Source organism: Oryctolagus cuniculus, chromosome 6 (genome assembly GCF_051225735.1).
Source record: "Oryctolagus cuniculus isolate XC-2025 breed Fujian yellow rabbit chromosome 6, ASM5122573v1, whole genome shotgun sequence".
Taxonomy (NCBI): Eukaryota; Metazoa; Chordata; class Mammalia; order Lagomorpha; family Leporidae; genus Oryctolagus; species Oryctolagus cuniculus.
In genome coordinates this window covers 121,332,299-121,354,945 of record NC_142872.1, presented here as the reverse complement: position 1 = coordinate 121,354,945, position 22,647 = coordinate 121,332,299, and the positions used below count along the sequence as shown (strand labels likewise).

General features: G+C 42.0%; 2 protein-coding genes and 1 long non-coding RNA gene across 9 annotated transcripts in view; 2 read left to right on the top strand and 1 right to left on the bottom strand.

Moving 5' to 3' along the window:
• Nucleotides 1–12,611, bottom strand: part of LOC103348092 (uncharacterized) — a 377,752-nt gene extending 365,141 nt beyond the window's left edge. For all 4 annotated transcript variants that reach the window (XR_016235838.1, XR_016235841.1, XR_016235840.1 and 1 more), the window contains exon 1: nt 12,517–12,611. This is a non-coding gene — a long non-coding RNA (uncharacterized LOC103348092). The remainder of the gene's footprint in view (nt 1–12,516) is intronic.
• Nucleotides 1–22,647, top strand: part of CCNE2 (cyclin E2) — a 651,763-nt gene that overhangs the window by 170,996 nt on the left and 458,120 nt on the right. The gene's annotated exons all lie outside the window — the stretch shown is intronic.
• Nucleotides 1–22,647, top strand: part of CFAP418 (cilia and flagella associated protein 418) — a 273,900-nt gene that overhangs the window by 170,996 nt on the left and 80,257 nt on the right. The gene's annotated exons all lie outside the window — the stretch shown is intronic.

Here is a 22,647-nt window from a genome sequence, read left to right as displayed (position 1 = left end):
TGCCGGTGAGGATGTGGAGAAGGGGGTCCTATTACACGCTGATGGTGGGAATATAAATTAGCACAGCTACTTCAAAAACAGCATGGAGATTTCTTTAAAAAATAGAAATTGACTTGCCATATGATCCAGCAATCCCACTGCTGGGCATATACCCAAAAGCCATGAACACACTGTATCAAAGAGATACCAGCACCACCCTGTTTACAGCAGCCCAGTTCATAATAGCCAGAATATGGAATCAACCAAGGCATCCATCATCAGATGAATGGATGATATATACACATATAGCTAGATATTACTCAGCTATTTTAAAAAATGAAATATCATTTTCATCAACATAGTTGCAACTAGAGGACAACATGTTGAATGAAATATGCCAGACACAGAAAGATAAATACTGCATGCTCTTATAGGTGAAGTTAAAATTTTTAATTTTTTTAAATTTATTTATTTGACAGGTAGAGTTGTAGACAGTGAGAGAGACAGACAGAGAGAAAGGTCTTCCTTCCATTGGTTCACTGCCCAAATGGCCGCTACAGCCGGCGCTGCACCGATCCGAAGCCAGGAGCTTCCTGGTCTCCCATGCGGGTGCAGGGCCCAAGCACTTGGGCCATCCTCCACTGCCCTCCCATGCCACAGCAAAGATCTGGACTGAAGAGGAGTAACCAGGACTAGAACCCGGTGCCCATATGGGATGCCAGCGCTGCGAGCGGAGGATTAACCAACTGAGCTACGGCGCCAGCCCCAGAGCTAAAATTTTTAAAATCAAAAATAAGCAAAAAAAAAAAAAATGAGAAATGCCTGTATCAGTTTTGCTTCAAATAGTGGTTTGTCAGATTTTATTTTTAATCTTTGTCAAAAAGATTATCAATTATATACTATAATAGTTTTAAGGATCTGTGACTACTCTAAAATGCACTTTACCTGGGGGCCAGCACTGTGGCATAGCGGGTAAAGCCGCTGCCTGCAGTGCCAGCATCCCATATGGGTGCCAATTTGAGTCCCAGCTGCTCCACTTCCAATCCAGCTGACTGCTATGGCCTGGAAAAGCAGTAGAAAATGGCCCTAGTGCTTGGACCCCTGCACCCGTGTGGGAGACCTGGAAGAAGCTCCTGGCTCTGGTCATTGTGGCCATCTGGGGAGTGAACCAGTGGATGGAAGATGTCGCTCTCTCTGCCTCTGCCTCTCTAATTTTGCCTTTCAAATAACTAAATCTTTAAAAAAAAAAAAAAGTACCATATCTGGGTGAAGTTGACATCTTTTCATTTTATTATTATCACTCTTACCTATATTCCTGCTGAACTATAGTCGTCTTTTTTACTGAACTCTTTGTTTAAAGGAACATTAAGACTTTGACTCTAAGGTAAATTAAAAATTTTATTTCCCTGGTGCTGTGGCATAGCAGGTAAAGCTGCCACCTGCAGTGCTGGCATCCTATATGGGCACTGGTTCAAGTCCCAGCTGCATCACTTCAAATCCAGCTCTGCTATGGCCTAGGAAAGTAGAAGGTGGCCCAAGTCCTTAGGCCCCTCCAACCATGTCAGAGACCTGGAAGAAGCTCCTGGTTCCTGGCTTTGAATCAGCTCAACTCTGGCCTTTGTGACCATTTGAGGACCAGCAGATTGAAGCTCGCTTGTGCTCGCTCACTCTCTCTCTCTCTCTCTCTCTCTGCCTCTGCCTTTCTGTAATTCTGCCTTTCAAGTAAGTACATAAATCTTTTAAAAAATGATTCTCAAAAATATGAAAGAAAAAATAAGATGAGAGTATCTTCAAAAAATTTCAAGGAATATATTCATTATGAAAAACTATGCATAGACTTCAAAAACTGTTTTTGCACAAAAATGTCTTTCAATTGCATTTTACATGAACTCTTTGATGTACTCTCATGTGTTTGTTAAATATTTTATATGGGTAAGGGAGGGTAATCTGTTCTTTCCCCCAAGATCTTTAACACTGATGATAATAATGGTTAATATTTGTTGAGCAACTACCATTGCCAATTATTGTTCCAAGTTCTAATATATTAGCTCATTTAATACTTGAAACAACTCTATTGTAGCTACATTATGATCTCAGCTTCACAGGTGAGGAAACTACGGCACTCAGAGTTTCAGAACTTGCTCACAGTCACCGCTGAGGGATGAAGACAGCTCACACTGGTCTAGGATGCTCTGCCTCTCCTGTAACACTCAGAGGTGTCTATTTCCTTCCGCAGTCCACATGCCCTTCATAACATCACCTCCCATCACCACGGTCTCCTTTCAGCTCTAGGAGGACTTCATTCAGACAGGAAAAGCCGAAACATGTTATCAACACAGTGGATGGTTTCACTCAGCCCAAAGGGTCAGACCCAAAGGAATAAGAGGAGGGACAAGATTTAAAAAAAATTGACCCTGACCCTTAAGGTGCTTATAATCTACCCAAAGCCTTTAAAAATTAGCTTAAGGTTTTTCTCTATTTTAAGAAAAAGAAATTACTGACAGCTCTGTTCATAAGGACTTGATGTGCTATGGATTTTTACCCTTTATCAGCCACAATTGGATACCAGTCCTGCTATTTTCAGAGTACATATTTAGAGAGGGACTAGTCAAATAGTCAAAAATATTTGTTGATTTACTTGTTCAAAATTGTTAGAATCACTCTAAGAATAGGGGGAAATATTTGGAAACTACTTAAAAGACTAATATCCAGAATACTTAAAGAACTCAAAAAACTCAACAACAAAAAAAGATAAAGCCAGATAAAAAGTGGGCAAAATACCTGAACAAACATTTCTCAAAAGATCTATAAATGAACAAAAAATCTATTATGACAAAATGTTCAATATCATTAGCCATCAGAGAAACATGAACCAAAACCAAAATGATATCACCTCACTTATTAGAATGGCTATTATTAAAAATATAAAGTAATAAATGCTGGTAAAGATGTGGAGAAGGGGAAATTCTTATACACTGTTAGTAGGATTGTAAATTAGTACAGCCACTGTGGAAAACAGTATGGAGATTCCTATTTTTAAAAACCTAGGAATAGGGGCCGGTACTGTGGCATAGTAGGCTAAGCCTCTGCCTGCAGCACTGGCAAACATCCCATATGGGAGCCAGTTCACGTCTGGCTGCTCATCTTCTTATCCAGCTCTCTGCTTCTGGCCTTGGAAAGGAGAAGATGGATCAAGTGCTTGGGCCCCTGCACCCGTGTGGGAGACCCTGGAGAAGTCTGGGCTCCTGGCTTCAGATCAGTCCAGCTCTAGTCATTGGAGCCATTTGGGAAGTGAATCAGCAGTTGAAGACCTCTCCCTTCTCCCTTCTCCCCCACTCCCTCCTTCTCTCCCTCCTTCTCTCTGTAACTCTACCTCTCAAATAATAAAAACTTTAATTAAAAAAAAAAACTAGAAATAGAACTTCTATATGGTCCTGCAATTCCAGTACTATGTATATATCCAAGACATGAAATCATTATATCAAAGAGATTCCTGCATCATCATGTTTATTGAAGTTATTCACGTTAGCCAAGATATGGAATCAACAAGGTGGTGCTCAATCGGACTTGCCCCAAATGGTAGAGTTAGAAATGTGCCAGGGGATTCCAATTCAATCCCATCAAGGTGGCATGTACCAATGCCATCTCACTAGTCCAAGTGAGCAATTTCTGTTCACAATTGATCATAATGATAGGACTAAGAGTCAAAGGGATCACATAAACAAGACTAGTGTCTGCTGATACTAACTGATAGAATACAAAAGAGAGAATGCTCCAACATGGGAAGCGGGATACACAGCAGACTCATAGAATGGCAGATGTCCTAAACAGCACTCTGGCCTCAGAATCAGCCCTTAAGGCATTTGGATCCTGCTGAAAAGCCCATGAGAGTATTTCAGGCATGGAAAGCCAAGACACTCTGGCAAGACACTCTCTCTCTCTCACACACTCACTCACTCTCTCACACTCTCTCTCTCACTCTCTCTCATACTCTCTCTCTCTCACTCTCTCTCACTCTCACTCTCACACTCACTCTCTCACTCTCCCTCTCACTCTCTCTCTCACACTCTCTCATACTCTCTCTCACTCTCTCATACTCTCTCTCACTCTCACTCTCTCTCACTCTCTCTCACTCTCTCTCACTCTCTCTCTCTCTCTCTCTCTCTCACTCTCTCTCACTCTCACTCACTCTCACTCACTCTCTCTCACTCTCTCTCACTCTCACTCTCACTCACTCTCTCACTCACTCTCTCACTCTCTCACTCTCACTCACTCTCACTCTCTCACTCTCTCTCACTCTCTTGCTCTCTCTCACTCTCTCACTCTCTCTCACTCTCTCACTCTCATACACACTCACACACTCTCTCATACACTCTCTCTCACACACTCACTCACTTTCAAATACACAAATATTAAATTATAATTTATTACATATATTGTGACCAAAAAAAGGAGCTCCAAGGCTCCAAAATTCTATCAAAGAAAAAGAAATGTTGATTACTCTGATTTGATCGCTACAAACTGTATATGTATATTGAAATGTTGCATTGTATCCCATAAATATGTGCAGTAATTGTTAATAAAAATTACTGGAATCATTCTAAGAGACTTCTCATATGAGACATAGTTAATTTACTAAGCCATTTAATTAGCTCTGCCTCTTCCACAGCAGTATGCACGTTTTCCTTTGATGAAACAAATGATACCATTGCTTCAATGTGGGTGACAATGAGTGATAAGATTCACACTAAGCCTAGCCCTCTGTGACAGGAAGCAGCAACCTCTTTCTGAGGTTGGCAAACGTGTCAATAGTCCATAACAAGATCAGACCCTTGCCTTGGTCTTGTCAGTCCCCTACCCTTCAATGTAGAAGCTGATTAGCCTATAATACAGGATCTTTCAAGACAGGTTCATCTCCTACATTATGCTGCAAGTCATTAGCCTGTGCAAATTCATTTCTGTGAAAAGCCTTCAGAAATGCCTGCAGTATGATGAAGCATTTCTAGGGGAGATGGCTTCTAGCATTAACAAGTCAGTAAACAGAGATTTTGATTCCTTCTTTGAAGATCCAAAACTTCACACATATTTGCAGAAAAAGGATCCCAGTCATCTCTCATAATCCCACACAGTAATAAAGATTGGAAGAAACAGAATATTTGTGTCATAAAGCTTTGTTTCTGCTATCATTATATGCTTAGGTACCCTAAACAAGTTCAAAAACGTAACTCCACACACACACACACACACACACACACACACGTACACCCTGCACTTCTCATCTCCTCTTACATTTAAAATTCACATCCAAATTCTGCGACAGCAAATCTTACAGGAAAGCGCAGGGAGTGATAATGCTAGCATAATATTATTAAGAATTTCGAACCCATGTAACTCTTATTCAATTTTTTTGCCACATCTCATAAGTTTGAAAAAAATCTCAAATATTTATCAATGCTGGAAATCGTTCTTAACTGGAATATAAGGGATAAGTTGCTATAATTAGAGAGGAAAATGAGACCGCTGGGGACTTTCGGATGTGATTCACAAGTCACATACCTCTGTTATCATTCAATGAGCCAGGGATACAAGCATTCACTCTGGAGAGATTTTAGGTTTAAATCGTTATCAAACTCTGCCTGCCACAGTCAAATGTCCCCAGATGCCTCGGGCCCACAGAGGATGAATGCTAAGAGCCAAATGACCACTGACTAATGGTCATTAACATCATATAACAAAGATGCAGGAGTCCTCCTCCAGAAAGTAGAGAAAAATTAGAACATGCTTCCTGCAGACTACTCAACCTCACCACGCTGAGAATCTTCCCAACCTCACGCAAGCCTGGAAGTGAAGCTATTTAGGTCACTGAAAAATATCAACATGCCCAGATGCCTTTATACTGTTTAAATCTCAGCAAAATTCTATGTACTTCCTGGCCTCTCTGCTTGCTGTATGGTCCTTTTCCTTCTCAGAGCCTCCTATATTGAGAAGCCAACTCACAGAAGGTACTTACTGCTCAAGACATGAATCAAATGCCGCAGGAATGGCTTCCCTCCTTTATAGTTCCAGTTCTTACCTTTTTAAAATTATTTTTATTATTATTTCTTTCGGCCCTACATCCTTACCTACTCCTAGCATGCATGTTCTAAGTCTCTGGTCTTTTCTCTGCTGGACAGAGCATATCTCAGTCCATAATTTGTAGAACAGCTGGGAGATGGTAGACTCTCAACCTGTGAGTCATGGTCCCCAATCTCAATCCCTATGTGTTGTAGACATGAACAGAAAACCAGCAAGCAGGTGTTTATTTGCTTTCCTACAATCCTCCCCGGGGTCCTTACAGCTTCTCAGAGGTACTTTAGGATTTCCATGGAGAACTGTTTGCCAAGAAATAATCAGAGAACTAAGAAACAGTATCAGCCTTTGTTTTTGTCTGAGCCTTTGAGTTCCTCCTCAATTTCATTGGTCTTACAAAGAAAAAAACTATGATGACTCAAATTTGAAGACAATTTGTAGTTGTTTTCTGAATTTACAGATGAATAAACTGAAGGATAAAGGCAAAGCAACAGGATGAGAAAAACTTCCTCAGGCTGAATACAGCAAGAGACAAGGTATAAACGAAACTTTACAAAGATTGCATCTGGCCTCGGGCTAGAGATGAGATCATACATAGATCCATAGATTGTTACCACGTTGGACTTGTAGGTATATAGATCCATAGATTGTTACCACATTGGACTGGTGAGTATATAAAGACCTCTTGGGCTCCCTGTGAATGCACCTTTTCCATGGCAACCTCGCGAAGCATCCTAATGCTGAACTGATTGCAGTAGAGGGCCGTGGCATATGCCCCAGAGCTCTGGCTTGCCACACAACTCGCAGGGGCAGGTGTCATGCGCAATAGTTAAGAATGTCCAACAAATCCTCACTCATAGCAGGGGAAAACTGAAAATAGTCCAAATGTCTACCTATGGACAATGGAATACTTTGTAAGCAATAATTCAAGAAGAAAATGTGTTAGAACTAAAATAGAATTATTGGGGCTAGCATTTTGGCACAGCAGATTAAGCCTCCACTTGTGATACTGGCATTCCATATTAGAGCACCAGTTGCAGTCCTAGCTGCTCCACTTCTGATCCAGCTCCCTGATAATCTGCCTGGAAAAGCAGCAAAATATGGCACGAATACTTGGGCGCCCACCACCCAGGTGGGAAACCTGGATGGAGCTCTGGACTCCTGGCTTTGGCCTGGCCCAGCCCTAGCCCTTTGAACCACTGGGAAGTGAACCAGCAAATGGAAGATCTGTCTCTCCTTCATTCACTCATACTTCCTCTGTATTTCAAATAAATCCTTTTAAAATTAAATAAAACAGAACTATCTCCGAAAAATAGTCATATTACAAATGTAAACCTAGAATGACAATCTCTGTACATGCTTAAGATCTTTCTACAAAGTCCTGGGGATGAGAAGTTTGCACTGGGTAGAAAGGGGTGAGAGGCTTCTCGCCATAAACCTCTGTGAACTTTCTCATTTAAATCATGTGGACGCATTCCCTGATTGAGCAATTTTGTTTTAAATTTAAATGCCCCAATTTCAAAATCTGCCTTGGGCTTTTGTGGGCTTTTTTTTTTTAATCTGTACCTCTTTTAAAATTTGATTTGTTTTCTCTTTAGTCTCTGTGGGTACCTCAATACCCCTCCCTTGACAAAAAGAACTGTTTGTCCCTTCTTCATTTCATTTTATAACAAACTTGCTGCTGGCATTAAGTTCAATGGTCTGACATCCAATAAAATATTTAAGTATCTAATAAAGTAAACACAGAGGAGAGCTGCTTCCTGGCATTTTAAAACACTCAGCTTTCATGTCTCTGGCTCCCCAGGTCCCCCAAACTAAGGCTGCCAGATCCTTCTTTCATGGCCTATCCTAACGCATCAGAGTCACACAATGGTCAGGTCTGAACCACTTTTCCAGGGGCGATCATTAGTGGCTGGTGCCTCTATGACTTAACACCCAGTCTACATGTGTCCCTTATCCTTCAAGCTAAAACTTTTTTCTTTAGATAATAACATCCCAAGAACAACTAAGACTCTAAATTTATAGTCAATCTCTCAGCATATATTATTAGAACAAAAATAGGTGTATTGTATTCCATATTTCATGTTGCAACAATTTTTCATGAGAAGTGGAGGGAGTGCTGGGAATCTCACCCTGCAGTGCCCCCTACTGGTCATTTTAAGAAGCAGCTACGAAAAGGGAGAAGGAGGGAGGGAGGAAGGGAGGGAGGAAGGGAATATTTTCTTAGAATTGTATGGTATGTTTTTTAAATTCTTCTTCTGCATCTGTTGATTTGATCATATGATAAATATTTAAACTGTATATATGATGGATTACATTCATTGATTTTTGAACCAATTGTGAATACCTGGAATAAAAAATAAATACCAAAAAATAATTGTATCTACAAATCACATTGAATCTGTTGAAAACTAAAAAATTCCAATAAAAAAGTTTTGAAGAAGAAATGGCTATGAGGGAACACAGGGACAGCAGTGACTTTCTGAATAGTGCTGAAGGCATCTTGTATGTGGTAGGGTTTGGTTTGGTTTGGTTTGGTTTCCACATACCTTCTAAATTGGGGATCATTTTGATACATCTGCCATCCTGGTCACCAGCTGACAGAGAATGTGAGTCACATTGGTGACAACTCAGGGTCAACAGAAGAGAGGGGCCTCTAAGCTTCTTCAAAGTTCCCCACCTCACCTCTAGCCCTAGACAGCACAGCACAACAGGACACAACATGGGCTTCATCTGCCAAAAATTCTATGCCAAAACTCTGTTAGATTTCACACATACACACACCCATGAATTTTCCTTCTCATTCAACATACAAATAATTCTGGGAGAGGGAACAGTGTTGAGTTTACATTTGCTTTAATTTGATTTCATAGAACCAGACTGGTTTTGCTTAATTAACCACTAGTGTAAAGCCACTTGGCTTGGGCTTAATTGTGACAAAGAGTTACCAACTTCTTTGGTAAAGAAGTTTGGGGCATGGGTTCAGCACTGTAGCGGCATGCCATATGGTTGCCAGTTCTAGTCCCAGTTGCTCCATTTCCAATCCAGGTCCCTGCTTATGTTCCTGGGAAGGCAGCTGCATCAGATGACCCTGCACCCACATGGGAGACCCAGAACAAGCTCCTGGCTTCAGATTGGCTCAGCTCTGGCCCTTGCAGCCATTTGGGGAGTAAACCAGCAGATGGAAGATCTCTCTCTCTCTTTCTCTCTCTCTCTCTGCCTCTCTGTAACTCTGCCTTTCAAATAAATAGATCTTTAAAAAAATTAAAAGTAGCAGTAGTAGTAGTAGTGTAGTAGAAGTAGAAGTAGTAGTAGTAGTAGTAGTACTTTGTGGCATGTACAATAGGGGGGTACCCAGAGGCCTCTGGAGAGGTTGGGGGGGGGGCCTGTCCACAGGCCCACCCTGTAAGCGCGTACCCTTTCCTTGGGGAAGCAGAGTGTGCAGATGGGAATCTCCCAGCATCAACATATTGGCCCAGCCCTGAGGCTGAAATAATAGATGTTGAGCCCATCCCTGCAGAATTTGCTCATGTGTAATCAAAAACAGTGTCTCCAATAGAAGCCTGTTGCCAGCTTTATGGTCATATAAGGAAAAATGGGAGAATTCCTTAGGAGGAGAAGCTAGGAAGCAGTTAGGACTTCTTTGAAGACAGTGGTGTCCCAAGAGTTTCCCTCCCCACAAGGGAAGGTGGAACTTCCCCCTGTTGTGCCAGGTGAGGGGCTCTTTAAGAGGACAATTTGGGGAGTTTGTCATTCGCTCCCTGGAACCTACAGACTGGCCCCTGACTCATCCTTCATGAGTCAAAGGCAAGAGGGTGACTGGAATAGCCTACCTGGCCACAGGGATGCAGGACAAGGCAATGGCCAGAATTTGCGGGGTGAAGACATTCATTGGTTTCCCACTGGACAGGTACAATCAACAAAGAAAACCAGACTTGGGTTTTCTTAACCGAATCCAGACAGAGAGGTGACCTCCATAGAGGAAGAAGAGACTGGCTGAAGGGGAGCCTCCAGTGCCCAGCTGTACAAGTCACTGCCCACAACGGGTGCTGCAGGTGGGAAGCAGGTAGGGCCAGAGTCCCTGGAAACTCACTGAGAGCTCCCTCTCTCCACTAAAAGCAGGTGCCAATAGCATCCAACTCACCCAGCTGCCCCAGTGCCAGATCACGACTGCCCTGTCATATAAGGCCTTCCCGACCCTTCTCTCTTCCCTGACCCAGAACTGCACGGTGGATGCTGGGAAAATAGAACACTAGGACACTAGCCATGCCCCATCCCTAACCCTGGCCCCAGAGCAGGTTCCCAGCCCAACAAGCCTGAGCCTGGCAAAGGCAAAAGCTTGATCCTGAATTGACTTTGCAGTATCTGCGGCTATTTACTTATCGTTAACATGGAAGGAAGAACATTGGCTCAGATCCTGCTAAAACTAGATTTTGCATCATTATCATTTTTCATTTAACATCAAAAGAGAAGGCTCAGGTTCCATTGTAGCTGTGTAATTTTTGCTGGAATGTATTTTGTGTAAGCCTGTAGCTGAATCAAAAACAAACAAAAGAGGGGTTAGAGCTGTGGCTAAGTAGGAGGCTAAGCTTCCACCTGTGGTACCAGCCTCTCATGCAGGCACCAGTTCGTATCCCAGTTGTTCCTCTTCTGATCCAGCTGTCTGCTGTGGCTTGGGAAAACAGAAGATGGCCCAAGTGCTTGGGCCCCCGCACCTGCATGGGAGACACAGCAGAAGCTTCTGGCTTCGAATCGGCTCAGCTCCAGCCATCCCAGCCATTTGGGGAGTGAACCAGCAGATGGAAGACCTCTCTCTCCACCCCTCTCTGACTGTAGCTCTACCTCTCAAATAAATAAGTCTTTAAAAAAAATGAACTCCTGAGACCCCACAAGATATCTCATTTAATCTTCTAGGAAACAGGGCTTGGGAGGAACAACAACTACTATTTTTAAATAGCATTCTACAAACCACAGTCCTATACATTACTACCTCTCAATTTCCATAATCATCCCCGTTTCAAAGATGAGAAAATTGAGGTCCAGAGAAAGTAACTTCCCCCAACATTAAGCACATTAGTACATGAATTTGTACCTAGCCTATCCGATTCCAGAGCACTGACTTAGAACAGTTTGTAAAATTCCTCTTCTTGGGGCTAGTATTGTGGCGTAGTGAGAAAGCTGCCACCTGTGACACTGGCATTGACTATGGAAGCTGGTTCATGTCCCAGCTTCTCCACCTCCAATCCAGCTCCCTGCTAATGGCCTGGAAGGGGCAGCAAAAGATGGCCCAAGTGCTTGTGTGCCTGCACCCATGTGGAATGAACCAATTGATAGAAAATTGATCAATCTCGCTCTCTCTCACTATAACTCTTACTTTCAAATGAGTGAATAAATCTTTTTTTCAAAAAAATTCATTTTCTAACTTTTCAGGGAAAATTCTAAAAATTTCAATGGATACAAACATTCTGAATGAGTAGAACATTAATGTTTCCCCCCAAAATTCATATTGAAGTCCTAACTCCCAAGCATTAGAAGGTGGGGTCTTTGGGAGATAATCAGGTCCCTTATTATGGCATTAGTGCCCTTATGAAAGAGACCCCTTCTGCCATGTAAAGACTCAGGGAGAAGACAGTCAGCTATGAACCAGGAACAGGCTCTCACCAGACATGGAAACTGCCAGAACTGTAAGACAGACTTCCGTGGTTTCTAAGGCACCTAGTTCCCCAAAGGGAAGGAAGGAGAAAAAAGCAGGGGACAAAGTGGAAAGAGTCCAACACAGTAACATAGAAAAATGAAAATTATAAAAGGCAGGGGGCGAAGCTTAGCCCTCATCCATTCGCCTCGAGTGCCAGGATCCCAAAGGAAGACCAGCAGCCTTTCTCTGCACCTCGCACAATCCAAGAGAGAGTAGGATTCACTTCCTGGGAGCCCCTTCCCCCGGCCCCACGCCTCACCCCTTTCTATTCCCATATCCCAGCAGCCACTGTAGACAGCCGTTTCTATCATCATGACACCAGCCTCCTGAGCTTATAGCAAACCACTAAAGACTCACGATGTGCTTATGGCTGAGGTACTATTTTGCCCAGAAATAAGTTTGAAACCTTAAAAATGCCAGGCAGAGTGGGGAGCAGAGAGTCGGGGTACAGGACTCACCACCATTACCCTTACCCCATCCCCCTAACACCAACTCTGGCTTTGCCAGGGACATTGGAACAGCCCTGGCAAGAGATAAGCCTCAGAAGGGCCAGAATTCAGGACCAGGGGTTGGGGGTGGGGATGGCGGGTTGTCTGCCCAAACCTGACCCCAAGCTTTTCCTTCCTGCTGGCCTCAAGGAGCAAACCTCAAACCAGCTGACTTCCTGACTTCCCACACACACCTCCCCACCCCTCACCTCTTGTTCCTCTCCACCACATAATCCTGACCCTGACCTGTACTCCCGCCCCACGGGGATTTAGAGGGCTTCTTACCTCGCCTGTTGATGCTGTAGACTCTTCCACTGCCTTCCTGGGGAGATGTCAGCCACCCACCAGCATCCACTCATGACTTTATTCTGATTGCCCCACCCCCAGCCTCCCTCTTATGACTTCATTCTGATTGCCCCGCCCCCAGCCTCCCTCTTATGACTTCATTCTGATTGCCCCACCCCCAGCCTCCCTCTTATGACTTCATTCTGATTGCCCCGCCCCCAGCCTCAATAAAGGTGTCAAGTCAGCAGATGATAAGGAATTAACTCTTCCTCACAGGTCAAACTTCCACTGGCCCACCAAAGCAAGTTCTTAGGGAACCCCATCTCCCCAGCTGATCCCAAATTGTTTTCTCTCACTCTTGTTTCATGTCTTAAAACCTTGCTTCTGTTTCTGTCTTAAACCTCTCCAGATTTAGGTCTTATCCTGGCTTTCAAACCTCAGCCCTCTCACCATAATATCAGAGTCAACTCCCTGTTCAAACTCAAGCAACACAGAGGAAGCCACATGGAGTACTCTCACCCTCTAAAATAAGTCCTCTAGGTAGCCCCATTTTACAGGTGCTAAACCAGCCACACAGAGCTTGGACTTCTCACCAAAGAAGGAAGTCTGACATTAAAGTCAAAATCTGACAACCTATACCAGTGGCTCTCAAACTTCATTGGGCATGAGAATCATCTGGAAAGAATCACAGGTTGTCAAGACCCAATCCCAGAGTTTCAGATTCAGTAGGTCTGACACGAGGTCTAATGACTTGCATTGCTAACAAGCATCCCGCTGATGCCAGTGCTGCAGGTCTGAGGTCCACACTTTGAGAACCACTCACCTATACTCTTCTATACTCTGGCCTGTACTTTAGAACAAACCAATGAAATCATAAGCATTAAAGATGTGGTCCAGGCGCCAATTTTTTAAATGCTTCAGACAATTTTAATATGCAGACTGGGTTGAGAACTACTGAATCTAATCTTGCCACTCAAGGTGTAGTCCCTTGGCAGCATTAGCAACACCTGTCCCCTCAGACTAGCAGACCCCCAGGTGATTGGGTTCTCATGAAGTCTGAGGAACACAACACTCCACTGCCTCCAGCACCCTCTGCAGCTGCTTGGCCCCCTTTTAGAGATCCCAAGAAATCCCTGTAATCAACTGGAGGCAACCAGAGAAACACAACCAGTAGGAGACATTATTAAGAGATGTGTTTGCAAGGAATTGGCTTACAAGATGGTGTGACTGCCTGTGCAAGTCATAACTCATTGGGCAGGCTGTTTGGAACAGCAGATGGCAACTGTGGGGCACAGGCTGAAAGGGCTGTCCCAAGGCAGAGAATTTCTTCCACTCACTGGGAAACCTCAGACCTTTCAACAGATTCAGTCAGACCCATTCAGATGACCTAGGATGATATCCCTTACATAAAATAAACTGATATGAACTTAACTACATAATACAAAATACCTTCACAGCAACACCCAGTTTGAATAACTGGGAACTGTAGCCTACCCAAGCTGACACGTGAAACTGACCATCACAACCACAGAGGAAGCTTGATTTAGGAACAGAATCTACAGCTGTGCACCTTATCTTTTATCATCAGCCACAGTAAATAAGTCGGTGTGTCCTTACCTAAGCACTGGTGAAAATGTTGAGTCAGTGGGTGACAAGTGATTGACTCCACTTCCTTCAACATTCATCACTGACTTCCTTGTCCCTGGGCACTCATAAGTAACCATAACAAAGAGGCAACAAGAATCCCCTCTTTCTCTAAATTGGCCATCAGCTGATAAAAAATAAATACATACTGGCCACATGAACAATAAGGGGAACTCATCTTTTGTGGGTCTGTAGACTAGTTGCATGTCTTCTAGCCTGTGGAAATGATAAAGGCATATTGCCTCTGTGAGCCAGACTTGCTGGGCTCCAAGTAATGCACCCTAACGTTGGGTAACACATTCTCACAGCCATGCCATGTAACTGAGTTACTGTGAGCTTGAGGTCTACTGATTAACTCTCCATGTGAATTCCTCAAAGCCTGGATTTCACCTAGTCTGTGTCTGTATGGGACTTCACAGTTCTTCCTTTGTTCATTTACAGAATAAATATGCTAGGCACAAGACATGCAGTCAAGGAACTCTTAATCAAGTGGAAGAGTAAACCATGTAAGAAATAGTAAAATAGAGACAAGTAGAAAGTCCATTTGCTAATTTTGGCTTATTTTTAAACGTATAAAATTATTTTGCCTCTCAGGGTGAGTTACTGTCCAACCCAACCTCATCCTAACCACGGATTTGACCATATTTTTTTCCAAATGTTACTTTTTGAGAGAAAGGATAGGCAAGCACTCCCCCAAATGCCCACAATGGCTGGGGCTTGGCTAGGTCTAAACCAGGAGCTGAGAATGCCATCCAGGCTTCCTATGTGGGTAGCAGCAACCCAATTACTTGAGCCATCATGACTATCTCCCAAAGTCTGCATTGGCAGAAGGCTGGAGTCAGATATCTAACCCAGTATGGGACCTGGGCATCTTAGTCACTTAGCTGAACTCCTAATTCCTGTTTCCTACATTTTAATAGCACTGGTTAGTAACTCAGAATCAATTCTCTTTGGATTTGACTATATACTGTGAGTATAGTGGGTTTCATAGTAGCCCCCAAATGGATATGCCCATGTTCTAATCCCTGGACCATATGCATGTGACTTTATTTGGAAAAAAGATCTTTGCGATGTAATTAATTTAAGGATCTTAAAATGCGGTCATCCTGAATCACCTGGGTAGACCCTAATCCAGTGACACCATGTCCTTACAAATGACACCCAGAGGGGTGCAGAGAGGCAAAGATTAGAGTTACACAGCCACAAGCCAGGGAATGTCTGATGCCACCAGAAGCTGAAAGAGGCAAGAAGTACTCTCTACTAGAGCTTTCAGAGGGAGTTAAATCCTGCTCATGTCTCGATTTTGGACTTCTGGCCCCCAGAAATACGACAGTAAATTGTGTTTTAAGCCACCAAGTTTATAGTAATTTGTTACAGTGACCACAGAAAACTAATACTATTGTGTTTAGCCATTGCCTGTTGTGTGCCTCCTCATTATACAAAGATACTTCAAAAAGTTCATGGGAAATGTAATCAAAAGTTTATTCTAGTTAAAAAAAATAGAAATCCTACATAGCTTTTTCATAACATGCATTTTCCATAAAATTTTTAAGACCTCCATATATATTAGTAGTAATTAGATGTGTAAAGAGTAGTCAAAGGCATATACAGAGCCCAAGGACACATTTTAAAAGGCACAAAGACAGAAATATGTGGCTGAATCAGCACCCACATTAAGAAGCCTAGAAGAACCTGTAGAAGAAATGTTCAGCAGTCAGGTAAAGGAGGAGAGTTGTGAATGACAGGAGTTTGGATTTGATTTGATCCAATGGGCAGCCTGAGGCTTTTGATTAAAAAACCAGGCTTTTTTAAGATTAAACTAGAACCAATGGCCGGGCTGGTTTCTGGAAGAAGACTCATTCAAGATTCCAGATACTACATTAAGGTGCTAGAGGATGAATCCACAGGAATTTACCTATCAGACACAGAGAATTTCAAGGTGACAACCAGATGTCAACATCAGAAAAGGAGTGGGTATTTGGTATAGCAGTTGAGACCTCACTTGTGATACCAGCATCCCGTATCAAAGTGCCTAGCTTAGAAACAAACAGGGAGATCTCCCATCTGCTGATTCACTCCCCAAATGCCCACCAGCCAGAACTAGACCAGGCTGAAGTCAGGAGCCACACAGTCAATACAGGTCTCCCATGTGGGTGGGAGGGACTCAGCTATCACACCCTGCCTTCCCAGGGTCTATATCACAAGGAAGCTGGAACTAGGAACTAGGAAAGGAAACATTACAAGTAGCTTCTTAAACACTGTGCTAAGCACCTTCCCCTGTGCTAAATAATTTTTAACTGTAGTTTTGTTAAAGACACATAGTAGTATATAACAGAAAACAATCCACTTAAATAAAGTGTAGTGAAAGTTTTAGTGTTTAATCAGACTCAAAATGAAGGTTAGTTGCTGAAGCAGAACTGTCCAGAGTTGGGGGAGCCATACCAAGAATGTAAATAGTAAGAATCAAGATATATGCTGGCCTAAGGTGATTTTTCTTTAAGTAAAAGGAAAACTAGATTCAAATTCAATTAAAATCTGAAAAGATGTCTTTGGTAAATAACAATCTCATGCATGAGAATTTGGTTCAACTGTAACTGGATATTGGGTTTAAAGAAATTTCTCTCTTTTGAAACTAGGAATATCATTGCCTTTAAAAAATATTGCTTTGCAGATCTGAGAAGAAGGTCTTCGGTATCTTGATTGGTATTGCATTGAATCTGTAAATTGCTTTTGGGAGAATGGACATTTTGATGATATTGATTCTTCCAATCCATGAGCATGGAAGATTTTTCCATTTCTTGGTATCCTCTTCTATTTCTTTCTTTAAGGTTTTGTAATTTTCATCGTAGAGATCTTTAACGTCTTTGGTTAAGTTTATTCCAAGGTATTTGATTGTTTTTGTAGCTATTGTGAATGGGATTGATCTTAGAAGTTCTTCCTCAGCCATGGCATTGTCTGTGTATACAAAGGCTGTTGATTTTTGTGCATTGATTTTATACCCTGCTACTTTGCCAAACTCTTCTATGAGTTCCAATAGTCTCTTAGTAGAGTTCTTTGGGTCCCCTAAATACAGAATCATGTCATCTGCAAAGAGGGATAGTTTGAGTTCTTCCTTCCCAATTTGTATCCCTTTAATTACTTTTTCTTGCCTAATAGCTCTGGCTATAGCTAAAGCAATCTTGTACAACAAAAACAAAGCCGGAGGCATCACAATACCAGATTTCAGGACATACTACAGGGCAGTTGTAATTAAAACAGCATGGTACTGGTACAGAAACAGATGGATAGACCAATGGAACAGAATTGAAACACCAGAAATCAACCCAAACATCTACAGCCAACTTATATTTGATCAAGGATCTAAAACTAATTCCTGGAGCAAGGACAGTCTATTCAATAAATGGTGCTGGGAAAATTGGATTTCCACGTGCAGAAGCATGAAGCAAGACCCCTACCTTACACCTTACACAAAAATCCACTCAACATGGATTAAAGACCTAAATCTACGACCTGACACCATCAAGTTACTAGAGAACATTGGAGAAACCCTTCAAGATATTGGCGCAGGCAAAGAATTTCTGGAAAAGACCCGGGAGGCACAGGCAGTCAAAGCCAAAATCAACTATTGGGATTGCATCAAATTGAGAAGTTTCTGTGCTGCAAAAGAAACAGTCAGGAGAGTGAAGAGACAACCGACAGAATGGGAAAAAATATTTGCAAACTATGCAACAGATAAAGGGTTAATAACCAGAATCTACAAAGAGATCAAGAAACTCCACAAAAACAAAACCAACAACCCACTTAAGAGATGGGCCAAGGACCTCAATAGACATTTTTCAAAAGAGGAAATCCAAATGGCCAACAGGCACATGAAAAAATGTTCAAGGTCATTAGCAATCAGGGAAATGCAAATCAAAACCACAATGAGGTTTCACCTCACCCCGGTTAGAATGGCCCACATGCAGAAATCTACCAACAACAGATGCTGGCGAGGATGTGGGGAAAAAGGGACACTAACCCACTGTTGGTGGGAATGCAAGCTGGTCAAGCCACTATGGAAGTCAGTCTGGAGATTCCTCAGAAACCTGAAGATAACCCTACCGTTCGACCCAGCCATCCCACTCCTTGGAATCTACCCAAAGGAATTTAAATTGGCAAACAAAAAAGCGGTCTGCACCCTAATGTTTATTGCAGCTCAATTCACAATAGCTAAGACCTGGAACCAACCTAAATGCCCATCAACGATAGACTGGATAAAGAAATTATGGGATATGTACTCTTTAGAATACTATACCGCAGTAAGAAACAATGAAATCCAGTCATTTGCAACAAAATGGAGGAATCTGGAACACATCATGCTGAGTGAAATAAGCCAGTCCCAAAGGGACAAATACCATATGTTCTCCCTGATCGGTGACGACTGACTGAACACCAAGAGGGAAACCTGTTGGAGTGAGGTGGACACTATGGGAAATGGTGGCTTGATCAGCATAGCCCTGACTGTTAATGAACAACTTAATACATTATCCCTCTTAGTAGTTTTTTTTATCTGTTCTACTTAATATGACTGGTTTAGATCTGTAATTGATGCACAGTTATTCTTAAGTGTTGAAAATTAACTGAAATGTGATCCCTGTTGAACATGGTGGTGGGAATGGGAGAGGGAAGAGATGTATAATTTGGGACATGCTCAGGCTGACTTGCCCCAAGTGGTGGAGTTGGAAGCATACCAGGGGATTCCAATTCAATCCCATCGAGGTGGCATGTACCAATGCCATCTCACTGTTCCAGGTGATCAGTTTCAGTTCACAGTTGGTCATGGTGAAGGGACTGGGAGTCAAAGGGAACACATAGACCAGTCTAGTACCTGCTAACGCTAACCGATGGAGTAAATAAAGGGGAGAGTGATCCAACATGGGAAGTGAGATACTCAGCAGACTCATAGAATGGCAGATGTCCTAAATAGCACTCTGGCCTCAGAATCAGCCCTAAAGGCATTCGGAGCTGGCTGAAAAGCTCATGAGAGTATTTCAGGCATGGAAAGCCAAGACACTCTGGCAAAAGATCTCTGCGAGTGAGATCCCAGTGGAAAGAACAGGTCATCAAAGAAGGAGGTACCTTTCTCTGAAGGGAGGAGAGAACCTCCACTTTGACTATGACCTTGTCTAAACAAGATAAGAGTCGGAGAACTCAGAGGGCTTCCATAGCCTTGGAAACTCATGACTGGAGCATAGGGAGATTACTGATGCCATAGACAGGAGTGTCAATTGGTAAAGTCAACAACAGGAGTCACTGTGCACTTACTCCTCATGTAGGATCTCTATCCTTAATGTGCTGTACATTGAGATTTAATGCTATAACGAGTACTCAAACAATATATTTCACTTTGTGTTTCTATGGGGGTGCAAACTGTTGAAATCCTTACTTAATGCATAATAAACTGATCCTCTGTAAAAAAAAAAAAAAAAAGAAAAAAGAAAAAAAAAAAGAAATTATCAATTCCCAACTTGACTCTCACTGGGATTAAACATGACAATAGGTCTGCTCTGATTTCATCATCATTTAAAAAAATCATCTATTATTTTTCACTTTATGTTTCTGTGTGGGAGCAAACTGTTGAAATCCATACTTAATGTATACTAAGCTGATCTTCTGTATATTAAGATAATCGAAAATGAATCATGATGTGAATGGAAGGGGAGAGGGAGTGGGAAAGGGGAGGGTTGTGGGTGGGAGGGACGGTATGGGGGGGAAGCCATTGTAATCCATAAGTCGTACTTTGGAAAATTATATGCATTAAATAAAAGTTTAAAAAAAAAAAAATATTGCTTTGTAACTTGCCAAACTTGTTTCTCAAGTTGGTTTAACATGTTTCTGATAGCAATGGGTAATCAATGCTTGTCATGGCCCCCCTAAGATGGATTTTGCAACTCTGGTTTAATGTCACTGATTTATAGCTAGTTTTATAAAAAAGGAGTAGAATTTGATATAAACGTAACTTTGACCTTAATTCAGATAGAGGTATGATACAAAACATCTTCAGTCATCTAGGTGTAATTGCTAAATGTAAATTGGGTAAAGCAAATGAAATAAATGTGTCTAAATATAAACTTTGGTATTCTTATATTCTGTGGGAAAACTATTTGGGTTTGCTAATATATTTTCATAAATTGTCCATATGAAAATAGTTCAACACTGCTTGAAAATAACTAAGGTTGAAATGTGATGTGTTTTCTTATTTAGAAAATGTTGTCTTAATTCAGAAATTTCTAAAAGGTTATTAAGGAAATCAACAGATGGAAAAAGGTCATAGGTAAAAATGTGTTCTTGGCAAGGAAGGCTAAGAAGGAAAAAGACTTTTTTGAATAAAGAAGGGACATAGTTTATAAGAATTTATCCTAATGGGCTAGTTTACTCCAGACTGTAATGAAAAAGAAAGATTCAAGTTGCAAAGGTGTGAAGAAGTCACAGAAGGTTATGAAAGAAAGAAATTTTTGGATGCAAAAGCTATTATTTGGGGTCACTCTAAGAAGGTGGAATAGGGAGGGAGCACACTGATAGTCCGGGAAAAAATAGTTTAATAAAAGTGAAGATCCTGTAGTTTCAGGGAAGAGTTAGGGAAAAAAACTGCAGAGGAAACTCTTCCAGAACTAGTGGGACACGGTGGACCTACAAGGAGGGCATGGGTGCCCACGTCTCGGGACCCCAGCTGCCAAGTCTATGCACCAGCACTGGAAAGGGAGGTGAGGCGAAACCTCAGTAGCCCGAGACACTGACAAGGAAACAGCAGGAAGAACCTAGAGGGAACAAGGCTTGAAGCCCTGTGGGGGAAAGTTCACCAGGCTAACTAGAGGAGAGAAAAAATAAATAAAATAAAATAAAATAAAATAAAAGGGACCAGTATGGACATGATTCTCTCTCTCCACTCACCTTACAAAGGCAAGCAAGACAAAGAGCAGGCGCCATTTTAGACATACATAAAAGCTGCACCACCTCTGGGCTGTGCTCACCCTCAGCCAAGCAGAAAAACCTGACTCTGGTGGGGAGAAATAACAGCAGGTTAAGACCTAGTGAATGTGTGGAGCTAATGAACCGAGACTGTGAAAAAAAAAAAAAACTGAGGGTGTGGGAGAGAACTCACAGAGTGCCTGAGACACCACAAACTCGGCAACCTGGGCAACCCGGTGGGAGATTACAGGGGAATTTGAGCTAACACTGAGGACTGCACAGATTCTTGGTGTGGTCCTTGGGACAGAGCAGATGAATATTATACCCACAGGGACCAGAGCTCAGACACTGACTGCCTTCAATTATGCAGAATTCCGTGCGGAATTACTTCCCTTCTGAATAAAAAAAAAAAAGAGAGAGAGAAGATTTACCATGCCTAACCTGGGTGTGTCACCCTTGGCACACACTTAACCCTGAAGAACCAAACAGAGCTCTCTGGCCACGCCCATCACAAGCCTCTAAGGATCCATCAAATACAGACAGTCCACTTAATCTAGAGTCATAGTATAATGAGAAAAACCACCACAGTGAGGGGAAAAAAAGAAGAAGAAACCAAAGAACGTCTCCACAATGCCAAGCAACAAACACAGAAACTGAGGAAACAAGAACAAGGAAGACATTATGACGCCCCCAAATGAACAAGACACTCCAATTCAAGAATATGAAGATGAAGAGATAGAAGAAATGCAAGATACAGATTTCAAAAAATTTATAATAAGAACACACAAAAGTTCTTAACAACAAATTCTTGAACTACAAAATCCTTACTGGACAGGATAGAAAATCTCTCATGAAAATGAAATCTTAAGGAGGAATCAAATGAAATGAAGAAACTAGTATAACATGAAATTACAAAAGTGAAGAGAAATCAAAATGAAATGAAGAAATCAATAGATCAAATGACAAACACATTAGAGAGCCTTAAAAACAGAGTCAGTGAAGCAGAAGAGAGAATATCAGACTTATAAGACAGAGCACAGGAAAGTATACAGTCAAACCAAAGAAAAGAAGAGGAAATTAATCTAAAAAATATTGTTGGGAATCTACAGGATACTATTAAAAAAAAAAACAACAACAACATTCAGGTTCTAGGAGTTCCTGAAGGCAATGAGAGGGAGAAAGGATTAGAAGGCCTTTTTAGTGAGATACTAGCAGAAAACTTCCCGGGTTTGCAGAACAGAGACATCCAAATACAGGAAGCTCATAGAACCTCTAATAAACATGACCAAAACAGATTCTCACCACGACACGTTGTAATTAAACTCACCACAGTGAAACATAAAGAAAATATCCTAAAATGTGCAAGAGAGAAACGTCAGATTACTCTCAGAGGATCTCCAATTAGACTCACAGTTGACTTCTCATCAGAAACCCTACAGGCTAGGAGGGAATGGCGAGATATAGCCCAGGTACTGAGACAACTGCCAGCCCAGAATATTATATACAGCAAAGCTCTCATTTGTGAATGAAGGTGAAATA